Source organism: Parasteatoda tepidariorum, chromosome 3 (genome assembly GCF_982258835.1).
Source record: "Parasteatoda tepidariorum strain Cologne lab strain chromosome 3, Ptep-v5.0, whole genome shotgun sequence".
Lineage (NCBI taxonomy): Eukaryota > Metazoa > Arthropoda > Arachnida > Araneae > Theridiidae > Parasteatoda > Parasteatoda tepidariorum.
Window position 1 is genome coordinate 67,684,780 of NC_141757.1, and position 22,349 is coordinate 67,707,128.

The window sequence follows — 22,349 nt, forward strand, 5'->3', positions numbered from 1 at the left end:
TCATGATGAAATTACCAAACTTTACCATGCTTTACCAACTATAATAAAGCCATATTTTATTGTTAATATCACCAAAATCCTTATTAAAGCATTTTGGTAAAAATTACCGAGGCTTTTGGTGTTTCCATAGAGCTAGAAACATGGCATTGGCTAAACAGTTTTTTTTTATGAATGACGTGTTAATATACCAGTTAACGCTTTCATTGATAACAGATTTCTTGCTGATCGCATGTATTTTATGTGATAAAACCGTATATACTTTACATGAAAAAATCTTAGAACTAAAAAATATCACACTAGTTTTCCTGAAAAATATCCTCATTATTATGCAACTAATGCACCGAAAACCCTATTCAAAATCTTTTTATGTAATAATTATTGGAATAAAAGTTTCTTGTGATTTACTGTTTTCAAAAATATTATTTAAAAATTTCCGCTATTTCAGCATTTTTTGTTTAATTTTTACTACTAAAAAGTGCATTGAAGTTTTAAAGAGGCTGTAATTAGACCAAGTAAAAATAGAAAATTTTGATAAAAGCTGAATCTTCTTTTCCCTTTTTATTTTAAAATGAATTGTCAAACGAAATATTGTTGCAATTTAAAAGAGCCTATGACGAGAAAATTGATAAAGAAAATTTTTCATAAAAGTTAATAATGTGTTTTTTTTCTATTTCGACGGTATTTGAATTGCTTATAAACTATCTAATATCAACCAAAATTAGCAAATTCTATTAAAAGTAAGAAAAATTTGCGTTCTCAACTTCTTTTACTCTAAAGGGAATAAGTATTATTAAAAACCGAGCTAAGTAACAAAACTCAAATCTGTGTTAAAAAAACTCAAAAATATATATAAAAAGATTATAAATACGCTTCATTTAATAAAAAAATGAAATATTATTTTTATGAATTTGACTAGGCAGTTTCTGAAAGCTTCGATAAAATGCAAAATCCATTAAATTGAAAAAAATCTGGTCTTATTCCTATGCTTAAATATAAATGTTTAAAAATATTATGAAGATTAAGATTATGATATAATAAAAACTATTATAAATACTCAAAAGAACGAATTTATTTCCAATAGTTATTTTATCTCTGGAAAATATTTCCGTTTCGCATTGAACCTTTTTTGAGATGATTAGGAGAAAATATTTAAAAAAGAAAAAATGTCGAGAGAGATAATAAGATTTATATTCATATTGACTTTCATATAATTAAAAAAAAGTAAAGCAGAGACAAAAAGTGAATTTGAAGCAGATTACAGAATTCAAAAATAAATTTTAAAGTTAAGGACGACTTAGCAATTCTGAAAATAAAAGAATATTTTCCATATTATATTTTACCTAAGTTACCGCCATGGATCCGGCAGTCATGAGTTAAAGTTTGGATGATAAAATAAATTGTTTAATCTGGTTGTGGTAACAAGAACAAGCGTTGATAATCATCAAACTTGCTAGGAAACTAGTTTGATACTGCTAGCGATACAAACTCGACTAGTGTAGATTAAATGTTATTGACTCGTTTGAATATTGCTGTAATCTTGCTGGGTATTAAGAGTTTGGTAGTCTTCCCGGGTTGCAGTTTTCGGATTTATGGGTTTTGCAAACATGAGTTGAATTTTGTATGCAAAAAGGTTGTTTAGTTTGTTTGTGGTGAACAGTTGTGAAGAAAACAGTTTGACAAGTGTCAAAAGTGTGGAATTAATTTGTATAATATGGTGTTGCATTTCAAAGACTGGAAAGTAGAATGGGTCGAAGAAAAAGAAATATTTGAATTTCGGAAAGCTTTAGTGTGAAATAGTTGCTTATAGTATCAAAAATAAAAGCGGCATAAAATTTGTTAAAATTGGTTAATATCTTCAGCTCACGCATCGTACTTAATAAAAACATGCGAAAATCAAAGTTTTTTTTTTAAGTGAGCTAAAAGTTTTGAAATATACGAGTTTTTGCTTTTTATGCTTGTTTGATGGTTTGAATATCCTAAACAAATTAATTTTTGACCAATAACTTAATTTTTAGCTCTCACACTACGTTTTAGAAGATTTAAAAACACAAGTTCACCAATTTTTTTAAATTTTCATTTCTCTCATTATGTTAAATCAAAGCAACTCTGGAACTTAAGACGTGAAGACGGTTGCACGCTGTGTTTTAACTACATTCTATTCAATTAACCATCCAATGATTAATTTTATATTCACAACTGGTTAACGGAGTACCATTCTTTGAATTATTGCATTGTTAAAGTTTCCTTTTTATATCTACTGCACCGTTAAAGTCTGATTTTTTGGAGAAATAAGATTTAAGTGATCTTAGTGTTACTCGGATATATCAATCTTTAGCCTTGTTTTCACATATTTTATTTGAAACCTCTGACGCAAGTTTGAGACACCTTTATATAGCCTAGGAGGGACAGGGAAGCTTTGGTACTTTTCTAATGCACATTATTGATAAGTGATGACCAGAATTAATAAGTGATAAGACCACTTTAACCTTAATCTCGCAGCATTAGGGAAGAATATACCACACCAGAATTTTAATTAATGATTTTAAGGAAATGCCTAAAAGTAATCAGTAGCTCGAAAGTTTATCTTCGGACGTGAGAAATTTTATCTTTCTCAACAAATTCCGGTCAATCAACAATATCAACCAAAAATTTTTTTTTCTAGAAGACTTAGTAAACAGCTGTTTTTTGTTCCATTTCAAACAGATAACTGCTGTCAACCGAGTCCTTTTGTATATAAAAAGAATCTTAAAAGTATGACAAACCGTATCAAAGAAAACGACTGTTAAAAATTACGTACTACCGAAGATAAACTTTCAATCTTTTGATTACTTTGATTAATTAGAGTTCTTGTGTCGAATATTCTTCTTCAATGCTGTACGAATTAAGTGAACGTGATATTAAATTACACATTAATTCTTATATTTCACTCATTAGAGAAGTATCCCAAACTTCGAGTAAAACATGGGAAAATGGTTAGATGAATTTATGCAAGCAACAATCTAGTATAGTATAATATACTATAAGTCAAATTCTATAAGCCAAAGAATTCTACTCTATTGAAATTCTTTGTGCTTGTAGTTGTAAGTAAAATTTAAATACCACACCAAAACATTTCATGGTTGGTTGGGTATAATGTAGGTGAATCTTGATTTGCAGCCATCTTCACTTGTAGAGTTTTGGGTTGTTCTGATCGAACATAATGGGAGAAGATATTGTGAAAATTGTTAAAAGTTAGTTAACTTCGGTTGCTTTGCCGCCGTTAATATTGGTTAGAATAAAAGACTACGAATAAGACTATTACTATCGAGCATTTTATATCGTAAATAACATGCATCGTATTTATATTTTAAATAAATTAATTGAAAGTGAAGGCATTAAACTCATATTTCTTACATACCAAATTAATTATAATTTTGAAAAAATTAAACAAACGCCACTTAACTGAAAGGAACAAAGTTTAATGTCCATAACTTTGAAGATCATCATACATGATTTTTTATTGTCTTTTTCTGTACTTACCATTCATCAGAAGTAGATAGTAAAAAATTTTTAATATTTTATTTAACGTTATGTTTAATGTTAGCTGCATAATTTGAAGCAATACAATTCTTCTTTCACAGTCGATTAAGAACAGAACTTCAATAATTCATTTCACTAATAAGTTATTATTAACTAAAATACATATTTTAGTTAGCAATAATTAATAACGATAAATAGAATAAATAACAGTTAATTTGCATAATTTATATGCTTGAATTTTTCCTATATAGTTTATATCCATAAACTTTTGACGTGTCAATTTTCTTTCATCTTTTTTAATTTTTTATTTTTATGTGCTAAAATTACAGCGACCAACAACTGAATGTGCGAAAGTTAGCCAATTTTCATAGTTAATAAATATCTTCTTTTTGGAAAGGATTGCTCAATTAAATATTAACTTATTTCTAAATTAAAATTTAAATAGTTTTGGTTTTTATTTAAATTCAAATTAAATTAATACTTTTATAAAAACTTTAAGATTTTTTTTCTTCCTAATTTACGAAAAAAAAATTCAACAATTCATTTTTATAATTAATTATTATTTATTAAAATATAAATTTTTTTACTAATAGTGATACATAATAATAAATTATATAAATCATTGATTTAAACAACTTATATTTTAAACTATTTCGATATCGTAATTTTTACCTTTTTTATTTGCATATTAAAATTTCATTTCGCAACCAAAAATTTTAAATCTTCAATGAATTTCAGCCAATGAATATATTATTTTTTAAAAAAAAGATTGTCCATAACTTTGTGCAAGTGGTTTTATTTTTCACATCTGTTAGCTTCATTATTTTTCAAAATAAAATAGGGTTGTTTTCAAAAGGTTTATCTTGTCGTCAGCGGATGTCGTCGACGTACCGCTGTGCAGTAAGTATACTTCTAATGACGACCAAAGGGGTCCGGCTGTCAAAGGAATTGGCACCCCAGACCATAATGCCTTGTTGAGGGCCGGTGTGGCGTGCAATAGTGAAGACAGGATTCCCCCTCTGCCCTGTAAGTCTCCAAACACGTCTTCGATGATCGTCAGGACTCAGTTGGAAGCAGAATTCGTCTCTAAAGAATATACGTCCTCAATCGGCACCATTCCAGCCTGATCGAGCGTCGATTTTGCGCGTCTTAGTGCGTTCTTGGTGCGTCGATTTTTTGTTATAGAGTGTATATATCTTTTAGTTGCTTTTAAAATTAATTTTTCTTGTACACAAACATAATGTTAAGAAAACGTAGTTCGTAAAATAATCCGATTATAAAAGTTATGACTCCCCTACTTGTCACTTTTATCAAGTTATTTATGTTAATAAATCCCGACTAAACTGTTATTTTTTGGTAAAATTATTCCTGGAAAAAAATATTCGCAAAATGTGTGAAATTCACTACAAAGCGCAATTTAAATCCGATTTCAAATCATTTCGAATGCAAAATCACTTTCCAACAAATTTAAAATTACACTATGAAAACTTGAATTACTTGATTTTGAATTTATTATTATTACCGTCAGGTTGCATTTGGCGTTAAAAATTTCAAGTTTTATTAATTCTTCATAGCTTTACCTTTGTAATTAAGAAGCTAATTTTCAGGCAATGGAATTTGTATGAATTCTTGGAATGCCTCGAAAATCTTTTCTCGAATTCTGAGTGTCGAACTTGGAAGCGTTTCCTTATAATCCTTTCTATTCTGTAGTAGATTTAATTTTCTTTCAATATTATGGAATTGGATAAATTCAAGAGTTAATGCAACGAGTTAATCAAAGAGTTTATTGTATTTATAAAAATTATCATTAAAAATGTAACATTTCCTCTTATATCAGATATTAATAACGTTTGTTATCGGAAATCTATTCTATGCTAGACCTCTTGTAAATCAGTTAAATGTAATTACAATTCAAAACCGATAAGACCAGTGACATTGCTATATCAAACAATATATTAATAAAATGAAGCAGTGAAGCATTATACCGTACGTGATCTAAGGCATATTAACGTATAGTGATTACTGTTTAATGCCTTGAGCATAATATCGGGGCACGGATGCGTCATTTGCACGAAGTGTCAAACATTGTAAATTATTCAATTACTGAGCTTCGGCATTAGTCACGAAACATGCGTCTTATTACATCAATGCCTTGAATAAAGTGTTTGCATTGAAATAATTATAATTGGAAAATGATGATAAACGTAAATTAATCACTTTTCTTTTATTATTTATGATAAAAAAATTTCGTAAAACTGTAAACTAAAAATTTATGATTTTTTGCAAGTCTTACGGGACAACTAAGGAATGGCCATAAAAATCATGGCAATGTTTAGAAAGACGCAAACGATATATAATACGTAAACAGTTACTATAACTTCCTCTTGATTTAGAAAATGAAAACGATTTAAAAAGCGTTCATTTTCATTATTATTATTTTAATATTGTTATTAATTCTTTATTAATAATTTATTATTACTTTTTTATTGCTTGAATTGAATTTTTTTCTCTAATGTTTGAATAAAGGAAATTTTTGTTAAATCGAAAACTTGCAAATTTATGATTTTTGGTAAATATTATGGACCATCTGAAACAAAAATAGTTGGCAAATTCATGGTAATGTTTTTGATGGCGCAAGCGATTTAAAATATGTTAACGGTTGTTATAGCAACCCCTTGAAAATCAATGAAAATTATTAAGAGTTCTTTAAAGTTCTTTTTATTAAATTTAATGTAACACGTTGTAATTGGGTATAATATAAAAAAAACACAACTACTTCCACTTAGTAGGAATAACATTTACCATGACGCAATGCTAAATTCTATGCCACTATACACATAAATGCCACTATCCACATAAATCAATTATTAATCAAAAATCGAATATCAATTACTTTTCTTTATAATGCAATAAAATCTGGCGAGCAGCTATTTAAACGATCAAACACTTCGTTTGTTTATTTGTGGCTTGAAGTTAGGCTCGCAGAAAATGCCGTTCATGGGTTAAATTTAGTAGGAATAACACAACGTGTGACGTAGGCTATAGTATACCCAATTTAGGTGAACTTAGTACTTACTTTTTGGTCTTCAATCGTCTTTCACGACATGAAAACATGAATTTTCCTTGAACATTTTTAAACTTTTATCGTCCTTCATGCTACTAGCATTTTTGATAACAGATGAGATAGTTCATCGAATTTATATTGTACTTTATAAGATTAAAGTAAGTTTAATTTTTTCCCTTAACATTTCCTGATTTTGTCAACTATTCTTTTGGCTTCTTCATAGTGGTAAATGATACAGACAAAAAATATAATGTTGAATAAATATAGAAATTCGTGGTGATATATATATATCACAAGTTTACATCACCACGATGATATCTCAAGTTTAAAATTTTAATTTAGTTATTATAAGAATTACAAAAATATTACATTACATTATTTTTAATACGTGTTTAACAATATTAGCTTTTTATTGTAGAAACAATTTTTTTCATATTTAGGGTATGAACTTGGTTTTTGTTTTAATTAATTTTTTTTTTAGGATTTAGTATATAAAATAAATGCATTGATATTTACTTTTAGAGAAAAACGGTATAAAAATACTTTAACTGCATGAAATTGTTTTAGTCAAATGTTCATTCTCTATGAGTTCAGTAGCTTAGAATATTTATGAGCCTGCAATGTTTTAATTTCTGAACATTAATATCAAGGAAAGCAGGGTAATACTGAGTCGTTAAGATTCGAAGGGATTATGGAACTAAACTGTTCAACCTAGAAACTGTCTGATTTAACTACCATATTTATTGTTCACTTTATACAATATATCATTCCCAAAAAGTCAAAGATACACTACTATTTTTTATAAATGATTTATTTCTAGAAAAAGTCAAGCTAAATGGTTTTTCCCACATGTGAGGTAAGACCAGTTACATATGTTAACTTGGCTAGGAATTTATAAATACTAGAATTTCAGTGAAAAATTAGCAGACATTATATGACAATTTAGGAAAATTCTGCATATAATTTACATGTGATATAGTCCAGATCGCACTCAAGGAGGGGGAAGGGGGAGATAGGATAAATTCATTACAAAAAATATAGTGTTTATTAATGCTGTTTTTTTTTAAAAATAAAATGGCTCAGAATTTCCTAACATCTATATAAAAATATAATTTCGTTAAAAAGAGACTTCAAAAATTCTATGAAATATGAAAAAAAAATGCTTTTTTTGCTTTGGGTATGGGGTTCATAATAAATTTTATCCTAGTACCCATAAAGATGTTCTGTCTTGAACGTAGGTATCTTCTTCTTCCGCTTCTATCGTGGGACCAGCATAGACACACATTAAAGAGATGGGGGACACCGGAACGGGTGGCATCCGATTTTACCCCATGATCAGAGCTTATCGAAACGAAACAATGCTAACTTATCGGGTTCTTATTGCTTGTAGGTATTAAACTTTAGTAAACGTAGTTTTATTATAGGCTGAAATAAAAAAGAGAGTTTTATAACTGTAATAACCAATAAATAAGGTTATCTTAAAAACATGAGAATAAACATATGGGAGTTGACATACTAGAACTCATCTGCACAAACGCCGTGAATTAACATGCCAATATGGTAGATCTCTCTTGACTAGTAGTTTGACTAGTAGTAGACGCAGAGTTTGTCCGCTTTGAGACAGAACTGATCTCACCAAAATTGAGTTTTACCCAACGTCTCGGTTTTCGCCCTCCAAAATTTTTTTTCTGAATATTATAATCAATACAAGCAATTTCGAAAGCATAAAAATATTTAAAATACTTGAAATAACTTTACTGTACCTCATTATTTAGAATATTCAAGTTACTTTTTAACTATATTTCTTAAGCCTTAAACTAAATCTTTTACTACCTACCTAACTTTACCTTCCTATTGTACTTTAAATGTGTCCGAAAATGTCAAATGAAATTTTAAATTCTTTGTTAAAAATGTGTCTGGATTTTAACGTAAATTAACAGATTAGAAATTAGTTTGAAAAAGAAAATGACAAGTTTGTGTTGTAAATTATATTGAGTTTGGCAGTAGAAATCACAAGATTTAAGTTAAATTAAGATTTTCTTTTAACTCAGTAGAGATTATTCTGAAAATAATTTTTAAAAGAAATCCAAGCAAAGGTTTCATTTTAGGAATATAGGTTCTACTGAAATCGTTAATTCTAACTCAGCATATAGTTTGTAGTTCTCTTTTAACTTTGACTTGAAATTGCAGTTGAAGTCTAAAACTATACAAGAAAATAAAACTGAACTTTACTGCTACGAGTGATGATTTTCAAAGTATTTAAAGTTTTAGTGAGAAAATATGATTCTACAATTTTAAGTAGAAATATTTTTTTACGCAAGTTAATGGTTTAAAAAAGTAATTCCAAAATGTCTAATAGACATAAAAAAATGGCTGAGTTTAATGAAGTAGAACAAAATAGTAGCTATTGAAAATTATACTATTCGACGGATTATAGACTGAACAAGATGACTTATAAATTAACAGTTTCAAAATTAATCCAATTAGCAAAATCCAGGCAGAAATTATGAATAATGAATTCTTAACTTCATACTACACTGCACAAAATTTTGGAAAATTTTAATACAAATATTATTTTAAAATTAAGTCTACACTACTATTCAACTTTTAGAGTAAATAATACAGAAAAAAGTAATTAAGACAAAAAGCAATTCTCAACGTATGACGGGCTTATACAGAATTTAGCACACTGGATATTTTAAAGAATTATTAAACAAACTTATTGATCATTTATTCATTATTTTCCTACTTTTGCCTTAATTCATTACAGCCATTGAATTTACAGTAAAGAACTCTTGAACCATGATATCCAGTGTTTTGCTAGAATTTTCCAAAAATTGTTTTTTAAAATTATATTTTTTTTGACAAACATTTATTTCTGTTTATAGGCTATAATTTTATCTATGTTATGATTTCCATTTAATTAGTAAATATTAAAATAAAAGACTTTTTTTAATGGGTAATTTTTTTCCTATATAAAATTTAATTCCAAAAATTTGAGTTTTTTTTCAAAAAATCTTGTTTTATTCTCGGGAATCTATTTTAGTTTTAAACCTTAAGATAAAGTTAAACTGCTTATTCCAAGACATTTATCATTTTTCTACTGATTGCGTTTTTTTACATTTTAGCTTTTTATACTTTCATATAAACTATTTTTTCTCATCCATTGTTATTCATCCATTTCTATTCATTTATGCGTTAAACGTCGATCAATCAAAGAAGTCGATCGAGTTTGAATGAATACAGTACAGATCGAAAGACTTTTTCATAAATCAGAAAGAAGAAGCATGAAAGGACTTTAAATCGATTAAATGAAAAAATAAAGCTCTGCTGATTGAAGCAATGCAAAAATACTATTTAAAAAAGTATATTTGAACCTTAAGAAAATAATTAAATTAGGGTTCTAATAGGGATAGGATAATTAATTATTGCATAATTTTGGCACCAAAGCACATTTTTTCAATAATTCTAGTGATATAAATTATACATGAAATCCATGTATTAAATCTCAGGTCTTTGAAAACATGGTTATTGTTTTGCAATAGTCTGTGACAATTGAAAATATTTTATTGCTACAATACAAGTTTTAATTAACGGGAAAGTTTTTAAATAAATTACAAATGAGTTTTTTTTACGTCTTTTAAAATCTTAGTCTCAGTCTCTTGATCTTTTTTTAAAGTATCTAGTTTTGTTTATAAGTCTAGTAAAATAAGACATAGTTTAGTTTTGCTGCCATTTTTTTGCTGAAATTAATAATATTTGTTACCATTATTTTTCTTCTGAACTCTTTCCATCGAAAAAATGCTTCTATGAGAGCTTCCACTTTCTCTCTGCCAATACCCTTGTCGTTTGGCGCTAATTTTCGAACAAAAAGTTGGCGTAATCATACTCCGTTAAACTCAACTGCACGTCCAGAACGGGCCTCCCCTTTCAACTCAAAATTAAACTTGGCGAGCACGAGCCGCTTCTTTAATGGAATCACGAGCGGTTCTTTTAGCTATGGTGCGGTTCATTTAACTATGGTCAAATGGGGTGAATCGGGTTCGAATCCCAACGATGGTTGGTTGATACGAATTCGGCTTGCGTCGACCACAGTGCTGATGTGAAATATCCCCAGTGGTATACGGATCATGAGTTAGAGGCCCCTTGTCATCAGGCTAATCATGGGAGGTTCTCGTGGTCTTCCTCTTCATGTAACGCAAATACGGCTTAGTCCCATCAAATAGTCCTCCACGAAGGCAAATTCTCCCAATGCTTGATCCAGGCGTTTCCTTCTCTTCTGGATTGGCTTTAAAACTACAAGGCTGCGTAGTTGAACATTAATAGTAGTAAACTCATAAATTCGATTGACAGTTCAGAGATGGTCCTCACTAATTAAGTCCTTACTAATTCGAGCCATGATGGCTCAGGGGAAGGAGAGTTCACCTTCCAATGAGGTGAACAGATTTCGAATCCCAGAAATAGTTGGTCGATACGAATTCCGCAACCGGCTTGCAAAGACCACAGTGCTGACTTAAAATATCCTCAGTGGTAGACGGATCATGGGTTACAGTCCCCTTGCTGTCAGGCTAACTATGGAACCTCGGAGTTTTCGCGGTTTTACGCTCCATGTAACTGAAATATTAGTTAGTTCCATCAAAAAGTTCTCCCAAATCTTTTGGGTCCAAGAGTTCCTTTGTTTTCTGGATGGGGTTCAAAACTACTAGGCTACGGAGTTGAACATTAGTAGTCGTAAGCTCAAATTTGGATCGGCTTTTCAACGACGGTTATAAAAATAATTCACCACTTTCCTCATCTACTTACATTGATTTCTGGAAATCATTCTGATAATTTCGTAATATCTAACAATTTAGTTAATGATTTTTCTAGTTTTCCATTCTTCCCCATTATTTGAAAATCATTTCTAAGTTAATTCTGCCAAATCCCCTCCAACCATTTTCTTATCGTCCCTCCTTTATTATTTTGTTTAATTTTGCTTTCTCTTTCTTTACTGGTTAAACTACTATGCGCCTGTTCGTCTCGTTACATATCTATTGTAATTTGGTTTTTCTGCATTAAAGAAGATTATCTTTTATAGATCCGAAACTATAGTACGTCATTTTCAGTACCTTAATTTGCGCTTTACTCATGTGGTTTTTGATTTATTCTATGTAGCACAAAGCATACCTTATCCTCATTTAATTCTAAATAGCTTAAAAGAGCATATAATAATGCAAACTAAAAAAAAACAGGTAAATTAAAAATTTTTTTGAATTTTCTATTTATTCTGATGCATTTCAAATTGGACACTGACGTTTGCAAAGAGATCAATTTTACATTTAGACCAAGTCATATTCATTAATTTTGTTTTTTGATGACTTGGTCGTTACGTGAAATAATGTTTTTTTTGTTGCTATTTTATAATAAGAAATTTTAATAAATGCTGAAGTTTGTGTAGTTATTTTTGATTTTCAGGCGAAGGCTAGTTTATCTTCAGCCAAAGCCCTCTAAGTTCATTCTGAAAATAGTGCAAATCAAAATTCGGAACCTAAAGTAAAAGAAGAAAAGCTAAATTCTCTGAAAATGAAAAGCGTTTGTCATGTAAATTTAAATATTTAAAAAGTTTCTCCAATACTGCATCACTACAAAATTTTCATAAAAATTTGCAGAACTGGAGAATTATTTATTGATCTTGATAATTTTCTCTAAAGCAGAAATTATGCCAAATTCGCGATTTTTTTAAAAAAAAATAGAAACTTCATTAATTTCAAAAATATTTGAATTATTTGTCTATTATGAAGCCTAAATAACGTATAATAAGCGCATAAGCGGTTTGATGCGTTGTAATGGTTTGAAAACGGTACACTTATTTTTATCAGGTATATGTCATTGTAGCTCCTGCGAGATTGGAGAACAGTTTGAAATGGAAAAATATATATATCTAATGTAACTTAGACTCTCGGCAAGACTAGCTTTGAACATTATAAAGACTACAAGAGCTTGTTTAAATTATTTTCTAGTGGTTTTGCAAATGATATTTTTATCTTTAAATTTAGCGAATATTTAAAATAATTTAGTTTATGTGGAATATAACTACTTAATTAGAGTACAACAACTTGATTGAATAATTGTAGTATGTAAATCAATATTCACTAGCTACATTTATACTGGAAGCTGCACTTTTTGTAGCCTTTTCAGATAAATAAAGAGTATATTTATATGAAACTTAAGAATATAAAGTAAAATTACTCTACGTATCATAGCTTCCCCTTATAACAGTTGTAAAAGTGTAGTAATATGATTCAATAGTTCAGAAAAATTCTAAAACTGAAATTTTATTTTATTTTACATCTGTTGTTGAACAGTCGACCCTTTTTCTTTTTCTTTTGAGTTTGCGACTGTTAGTGTACAACTTCGTAGCCTTGTAATTTTGAACCCAATTCAGAAGACAAAGGAACTCCTGAATCAAGTATGGGGAGAAAATTGGATTCGTGGAGGACTTTTCCGATGGAATTAAACTACATTTGCTTTACATGAAGAGGAAAAACCAAGAAAACCTCCCTCGAATAATATTCATTAAATAGTTATCGAATATTTACGAGCATGATATCAATCCTTGATGCAATGTTCGGTAGTTTTCAAGTGTATAAATGTTTTTACTGTAACGGTAATGTACAAAAAATAGGAATGTGTACGGCACAAATATAAGAAGCAGAATTATGAAGAAAAGCTATAGAATAATATAGTTATATAAAAGAAATAACTTATGCCAATGAGCGTGTTAATGGTGGTTTTCTTTTACTTTCACAAGCACGATATAGTAAAAAATTAAAGAATTTTCACGTTTTTTCATAATGTATTGTTTCCAATTATTGCTATTTATATTAATAGATTACTGTCTAGATTATTAATATCTAATAAATAACTCATTAACAAGGTTTTGAGCTATATTAGTGTTAAATGTTCTATAATGGAGAAATATTACATACAGTACTAGATGCAATGCTTAAAGTTTAGGTTATCCCAGTATATACACTATTAGAATTTTCATTGTAATATTTCGGTAAAATAATCGGCTGTCCATCCAATTTACGATAAAGTTAATGGTAAAGAACATTTTCACCTCTACGGTTTCTAAACTCTTAACAACTTGAAGAGAAATAAGACCATGAATAAAAAACTATACGGTTTGTTAACTATTTACAACTAGAATGGTTTTAAAACGATGAAAAAGATGACATTGAAGTTGGAGTTTTCATTAGAAAATGTGCAGTGAAGTTAGGTTGCGGTTGAGTTGTGTCTTACCAAATTAACCATGGAATGTGATATAATTAGTTTATCTGTTTATTTCACCTATTGTAAGAAACGGGGAATACTAGGCTATTTTGCATTAAGCAGCTTTATAGTGCTGCCGTCTATGCGAGAATGAGAGTATCGTATTCTAATTGTCCAGTGTCACAAATTGTTGAGTACAGTGCACTGTAAGCTTTTCGTGGAAGGGAATGGAGGAGATATTGTGGTGACAGCGCTGGGACTCGAACCCCCGTTCTGTCGATCATGAGATTGACAGACTAGCCTTCTCGGCTAAAATATGTACCCAGCTGCAAGGAATTAAGTGACTTAATGCTATAAAATTCTGATCGTTTAACCGTATTAGACGAAAGCAGTTAATAAACAGTTTTTGTCACAGTTGACAACTTGAATACCATCTTATTTATGATTTCTTTTGTTTTGTTTAAATTATGGTAAAATAACAATTAATTAAATTGTTATCTAGCCATTTTTCCGAGAAATTTAAAATTTATTTCGTACTAATTTGGAAAGAAATAGAATTTATAGAAGATAGGACCATGAAAACGTCACCAACAGTTTTGTATATTCATTCTGGAGTTTCAAATAATAAAATGTATTTCCTTGCTTGGAAAAAAACTGAAATATATTTACAGAAATATAGTCCAAAAAAGGATATGATAAACTATAAATGAAATTTTTAGTATAACCGAAACTTACAACATAATTTTTAGTTCTTGATTCATTTGATTGCAATTATTGAAATCAAGTGTCGAGTAAAATTAAAAATTTAAGGAGAAAATCAAGATAGAAATATTATCCTATTGCAAAAATATCATACTTTTTTTAAATGTGAGTTAATCTTACTAATACTATATACCAAAGCTCAAATGTTTCATTTAAATATATCAAGTTGTTTTACTATTATATCAGAGTAGTTTTCGTGTTGCAAAAACTTAATTTAGATTCTACGTTTTTGCAATCTAGAAGTAGGTTTACGCTCATTATAAGTATGGAATTTCAAAGTGGATCTTTTAACGAGATTAGAATTGTAGCTAATGAACTTAGTTAGCTTATCAGTCGTGCATGGTCTTCCAAATTGAGTTTAGGAGAAAATTCTTTTGATCGTCGAAATATAAAAAATTTGAAGCTCATGTTCTTTTTTTAACCAGACTTAGACTTGGAATTATTTACGAGCTTCTAGAACTTTTGAGCTTTTTGCATTGAAAATATTTATACCATTTTGTAGAAAACGAGACAGTTACAGAAAATATGCTATTTTCATCAAAGTAAATTTATTAGTTTTGTTAAGGATATAATAATGTATATATATATATATATATATATATATATATATATATATATATATATATATATATATATATATATATATATATATATATATATATATATATATACATTATTATATCCTTAACAAAACTAAAATTATCTTAAAATTATCTTACAAACATAATTTCCCAATTGAAGGTTTCATTGAATGGAGAGAGAATATCATTAAAGATTTTAAAGTCAATATTAAAAGGGACAAATTAGTTTTTAATAAGGATTTAATTTTTAACTCTGTTCTAAGACAAGATATTAAAAATATTCAAAATAAATTTTGTATTACCACTGTTGATAAAGATAGTAATAATTTTGCAATTATTTGAAAATTTTTTTACAAACAACTTCTTTCCAATGAATTTAATAGCAATATTACCTACAAAAAACTTAACACCAACAGTGATATTATTATTAATAAAATTAATGCTATCTATAAAAGACTTAAAATTAAACCAAATAATATTAACAATTTTCCTTTTCTTTTTGCCAATCCAAAATTCCATAAGACTCCAACCAAATTCAGGTTTATTGCAAGTGGCGTTAATAGTAACATGAAAAAAATCGGTATTTACTTTGAGAATATTCTTAAAAAAGTTTATAACAAAATTAATAAACTTACTAAAAATAATAACTGTTTAAATTAGAATATTAAAAATAGCATTCAGGTTTTAAATACACTAAAAACTTTAAAAAATGTTGATTCAACTCACTGTTTTGATTTCGAAAACCGATATACTTCTCTTCAAACTAATAAAATTCATGATGACCTTCTTCAAATTCAGAGCATGTTTAATCTCAGTGACATTATTAATGAAGATAACTGGAACTTTCTAGTACATATTAACCTTAACAACAATTATATTCTTTTCAATGACCACCTTTTTCAACAAATTAATGGTATTCCCATGGGAAATAATTTTAGTACTAACATCTGCAATATTTTTCTTTTTCTACAAGAATATAGATTTGTAAAATCACATGTTAATCTTCCAATTAATTCTCTCTTTCTCAGACTCATTGATGATCTATAAGTTATTAATTTTAATGATTTCGATATTCTAGCAAAACATATTTATCCAAATGAATTAATTCTTAATAAAACAAATAATAGTAATTCTTCAGCAAATTTTTTAGATTTGACTCTTAATATTAATGTAGATAAAAATATTACATTTGAACTTTTTGACAAAAGAAATGATTTTAAATTTCCAGTTAAAAAATGCATTGATTTTAACTCTAACTTAGCCAATAAGGTTTTTTCTAATATTATTGCCAATCAAATTCATAGATTTTACAGCAATAATTCTAACTATAACGAGTTTTTATTAGATACTGATATATATAAAAACAATTTAATTAAAAGCCATTTTCCTAGTTCATTTCTTGTCCAGTATAATAAACAGTTTATTTATTTATTTATTTATTATTTTTGCATAAGTGGAATGGGCTCTGGTTCGTAAAGAACCACCCCAAATGAATGCAGGTGATACGTGTATACTTTAAAATTATGTAAGGTTGTATGAATGAAGAATAAAACCTATAAGCGGTTTTCTATTCCTGTATGCAGGCTCTGATTTTTAAATAAGTCACCCTATGAAAGATTGATATGTGTTATCTGTAAAATTATGTAAGGTTTTATGAATGAAGGATAAAGTCTATAAACGGCTTTCTATCCAATTGTACAGACTGACTTTTAAATTAATTTCCCTATGAATGATATTTTTTTAGTCTGCTAATTTAATCAATCCGTTAAACATTTTTATTATTATTTCAATTTTTAATTTTTTCTCATAGATGGCAGCACTAATATTTTACTAAAAAATTTTTTCTTCTTCTTCGATCAAATATATATATTTTTTAATTTTATTTTATTCGATTCAAGCTATAAGCACAACTTCCAATATTTTACATCTTTGCGATTTTTGTTAACTGTTTTATTATTGTACTTTTAAACCTAAACCGCGCTTTAATTCCCGCCGGTAAGTTCGATTTCTTTTTACATTTTCTTTTATTTCATGATTTTTTACAACATAAGGTTTTTTGCGATATCGACACATATAAAGAATAATTTTTATCTTAGGATAATTATTCTTTATTCGGAAATATCGCATTTATAGCAATTAGATGTGTCTTGATAACGACTATTTGCTTTTACCATTCTTGTTTCTCTACCATTTATTTTTATTTTTATTCATGTTTTTCATGTTAATTTGTATATATATACGAGGAAAAAAAAGAACCAGGAATCATAACGGTAAACTGACATTTTAGACTTATTTACTTTCTCTCTGACTGCATGCATTTATTATTTAAAAGTAAAGGTTACAAATATCTCATTATCAACTTTAATTTTGTTTAAAAGACGCATCAAATATATACACAGAGGTGTGAAATTTACGACCAGTATTCATAAGGAATAAAATGGAAATTCAATAATCCAAATAAGAGTGCCGAAATCATTTAACAAATTCTTATGATTGTTAAATATGCATTCTAAGTATTTTTTGGGAGGGGTGTTTTTCATTAATCCCTTAGACTAATCACTTTATTTGTTACAAATTTTATATTTCAATCTATATATAATATTTATAAGAAAAGTATTTGTTTAATAATAGCGTGAATATTATTTAAATAATTATTAGAAATCACGTTCATCGAGAAAAATAATATGGTTCTCACGTAGGCTTTAGAAAACGATGGTATTCAAAGTCTGATAGACATTTTTTAAAAGTGCCTGGGAAACAACCTTGTTATAATTTTGCCTTCATGGAAGAAGTTGCATAAGCTGTAGTAGCTCATGCTGCTATATCTTATGCTCTAAGTAAAGATTTGATACTACTTGGATAACTGGCAATTTTCGAGCTAATACAGCAGAGTTCTGACCTTCGGGCGAGCTCTTTTATTGGACTGAAATCCAATCAGGTTTGTGTTATATTAATTTCTGTTTATATAAAATAATATTAATTTCCGTTTACCAAACATAACAAGTTTGGATCAGGCGTATATATTTACTTCAGTTTATTGTATTACAGCCTCACATTATTCAGCAAAAGTGAGAAATTGTATAGAATCTTATAACTATGAGTTAGTTTGATATTCTCTATATTTAAAGAATCGTAAGCGCCACTGTCATTACTGTTTTGGGTATTCAACTTTTCGTTACCGTACGTTTCGTTGCACAAAACTATTAGACTTAGAAACCAAAAAAATAACAGTGTGTTGAAAAATAAAGAGTAATTAGTAAGACGAAGAGTAAAATATGACTAAGAGTAGAAATAAACAGTAATTAGTAATAGTAAGACAAAGCAGAAAAATAATATTTGATAATTAGTTTGATATTTAATAAAATGGCATCTTTAATTTACAATCACAAATCTGTTTTCAAAATTCTAATTAGTTTGAAAGTTATTGTAATTTTAAGTGCTTATTTTTATTTTACGATACATGTTATTTTTGCGTAAAGACTATAAAACTTTAATTTACGGTGATCAGTAGAAAAATAAACCAAGAGTAGGGTGGAAAAAAAATAAGATTCGATAATTATTTCGTAAATAATCATTTTTTTTACATTTGTAACAAAAAATACACAGTTGAAAATTGAGATACACAGCAGAAAGAAACATTTTTATTCTTCATAACTTCATTCTTTCTTGAGTTTTTTTTCTCGAAATTCCAAGTTTCTCGAAAGTTATTGGGATTTTAAGTTCTTTTTTTCGTGATTTTGTTCTCAGTTATTTTGTTTCAAATATTGACTATGTATCTACTGTTACAGAAAAATTTATTTATCTCTCTCAAAATGTTTATTTTAAAATCTCGTGCTTAAAAATAAATGTCAAAAATAACAAAAGAAAAAAAGCGGCAGACGTACAGAAAGAATAGTTGTTGCCAAATGTCAACCTTAACATCAGTATTTAGAAGGAAAAAATAACTTAAATTTTTTTAGATGAAAAACTTTTTTTATTCGAACTCGTTATCGATAAAAAAAATTTTTTTTATTTCTCTTAATTGAGTCACACATTCCATATTGCTTAAATTTCCTTCAAATAAAAATGATTATTTTTGAAATCCAGGTCTCTTGATAGTTCGTTACGATTAATACATAGGCAAAAATTCTTATATGAAACTGTAATCTAATATATATAATTGGGTATAATATGAAAAAAACACAACTACTTCGATTTAGTAGGAACAACATATGACGCAATGCTAAACGAATGGAATTTAGTTGTTGTTTATTTGGTTATTGTTATTAGTAGTTGTTGTTATTTGTTTTAGTTGTTGTTGTTTATTTAGTTGTATTTAGTTTCAATAACTTTTCTTTATAATGCAATAAAATCTGGCGAGCAGCTATTTAAACGATCGAACACTTCGTTTGTTTATTTATGGCTTGAAGTTAGGCTCGCAGAAAATGCCGTTCATGGGTTAAATTTAGTTAGTTGGGTTAAATTATACCCAATTCTCTTACGTGGCTCCCAAATTTTGGCTGCATTTCTTTTCCGCTGGTGGCAACAGTTTTCATTTTTAAAGAAGTACTTTGTACAACTAAGTATGATTCTTTTCACAACACTTAAATATTTACTTTATTTTCTTCATATATACTGAGAACAGTCGGCAAAGAATTCTGTTAAGTTAAAAAAACATTTCCCTAAAAAAAGAGCGAATTCTAAAGGAAATAAAAATAAACAACTTAAAAAATATAAATGCTGTTGCCAGCCATGGAATTTTTTGAAAGTTTTCTTAGCAACATAAATCAAAATGACATAGAAGAGCAACTAGATCAAAATTACGATACGTGAGCGCTTGACGTAACAAAGTAACAAATCCTTCAATTCTATAAGTGTTGTATCGCCAAATGCCCAGATTAACAATTGTGTTTTTAAAGAAATTCTATAAAAAGTTTTAAATAAAAAAACTTCTATCCAGCTACTTCTACAACTGCTTCTTGAGGAACTTGGCTCTTTGATTAAAAATATTGTTTTAATTTTACAGTACTAACTTTACTTCTACTTACATTATTGCTATGACCCTCTTTCATTACATTTTACAACTTCATGCTAAATTTGAGGACTTCAAGTTGTTTTGTGGTTGAATACTGACATTCAGAAATGTGTACATAATAAAAATAATATTTAGAGGTTAAGAGTTGCCTCAGAAAAATTTGAATTGTTGACACTGAATTAAACTTCTGTTGTGTGTCTGAATACTGACATTTAGAACAAAATTAAGGTTTAGAATTGCCTCGAAGAAATTTGAATTGTTAACAATGACATAACAAAAAGTTTTATTTTAACTGACTAATACTATATTATAATTTTAACTTTTTCTATGACTATACTGATTTTCTTACTCTTTTCTTTGTTTTTTATACATTTTACATTTTCGTGATAAAATAAAAAACTTATAGTTGTTCTGCTTCTGAACACTGATGAAAACACAAAAATGATGGGCTTCATCAACAACCAAAAATATATACATTTATTTTACAAATTCCATATTATTAGGGTGGCTTCCTTCAGAGAATTAAAAATACAAAATTATCTTCAGCGAAGCCGATGCTTTACATCCGGCGTTCAGTGGCAGACTACTATTTCATATTGTTTTTTACAACACATGGCCTTAGACCTCTGGTGGGAAAAACTTTAAAACAAAACTTACAACAGTTACTTTTCACAACAACTGAAATTTAGAATAGTGTGATTAGTATGTGAACTGTTTGCAATTTCAAATTAATATTGAAATGTACAGGTTTAGAATTTTCTACAGTGAAAAGTTTTCGGAACTTCAGTATTCAAAAAAGTATACAAAAGCTAGACGTTAAGAACGCATCCAATGAGCGAGCAAAGCGAGCATGGGATTGCGCAGCAATCCGAAATGAACTGCGAAAGCAGTTCCGGGGGTTGGCGAGCGCCAGCGAGCAGGGGTCGAAGCCTTCTAGTAATTGCTTATTCTGTTAACAAAATATTGTTTGCTTTTATGTGACATACATTTACTTTTAAGGCAAAAATTGATGAATGAGAAAAAATTTACGGGGATTGTTGACCGGAGAGAGAAGTTAAAGAGCCTCTTAATGTATTAAAAATTTATAAAAAACAATAACTTGTCTTGAATAAAAAATGAAACGGATTTAAATAAAAAGAAGTAATAAAAATTTGTTTCAGTAATACATGTTGTTTGAGACTGTATTCAGGTACTGATGAGAGTAATTGTGTATATCACTGAATCGGCTATTCATGTTAAGTTAGATTGCGATTTTAGGCTATTTTCTTTGTTGTTATTCAAAAGTATAAATATGACATTGTTTCGTTTAGATACTGTAGCTTTTGAGTTATTATTTATATTTGATTTAAGATATTTTATTAATTCTCTAAGTAAAATTTTAATTGAAAAAATTTCTACGCATTAATGTATAAGGGCCATTCTCACTGCAAAGGTATAAATAGACTAAAAAAATTTTTTAAATTAAAGTAATTAAAAAAGTGATAAAAATTACGTAAATGCCTTTATTTATTTTTGTTATATGTCCCTATAATAATGGTCAAGTTTTCTATTTTATTTTTTACAAGATTTAAAGTATTTTAAATTCTGCCTTGTCCACGGAGGAGATGTAATAGTCAACGGAGGAGACATTTTATGTCATAAAATATGAAATGTCAATGAAGACTAATTCATTAATTATTGGGCACAACTGATATGAGTTTTACATTAATAAGTAAATAGTAAAATATTTCATTATTAGAGATAGAGCTACTTCCGATTAATCATGCTGCTATGAAAGGAAACATCCATTTTTAACCTAGGTGTACAATTTCTTAAGTAACTCTTACTGAATATTAATAAATTAAAATGTAAAGACCATTGAAATAAAAATTCAGACTCCACATGAAAGTTGAGTGTTGAAGGTACTCTTTTGTGACCATTTTATGCAAGTTAAACATACTGTCATCCAAATAACGTTTTTGTTTTTTCTCTTTTCTTCTTGTTATTGTTTCTTTTTTCCCTGGGCACAAACGGCTTGCTCTATCAATTTCTAGAAATTTAAGTACATTTAATCACGATATTTCTGTTAAATCTTTATCTGATACAAATTTTAAAGTTTCTTGCTCTTTTTTTTTTTTTTTTTTTTTACTTTCTTCAAACAATATAGGGTTTTCTT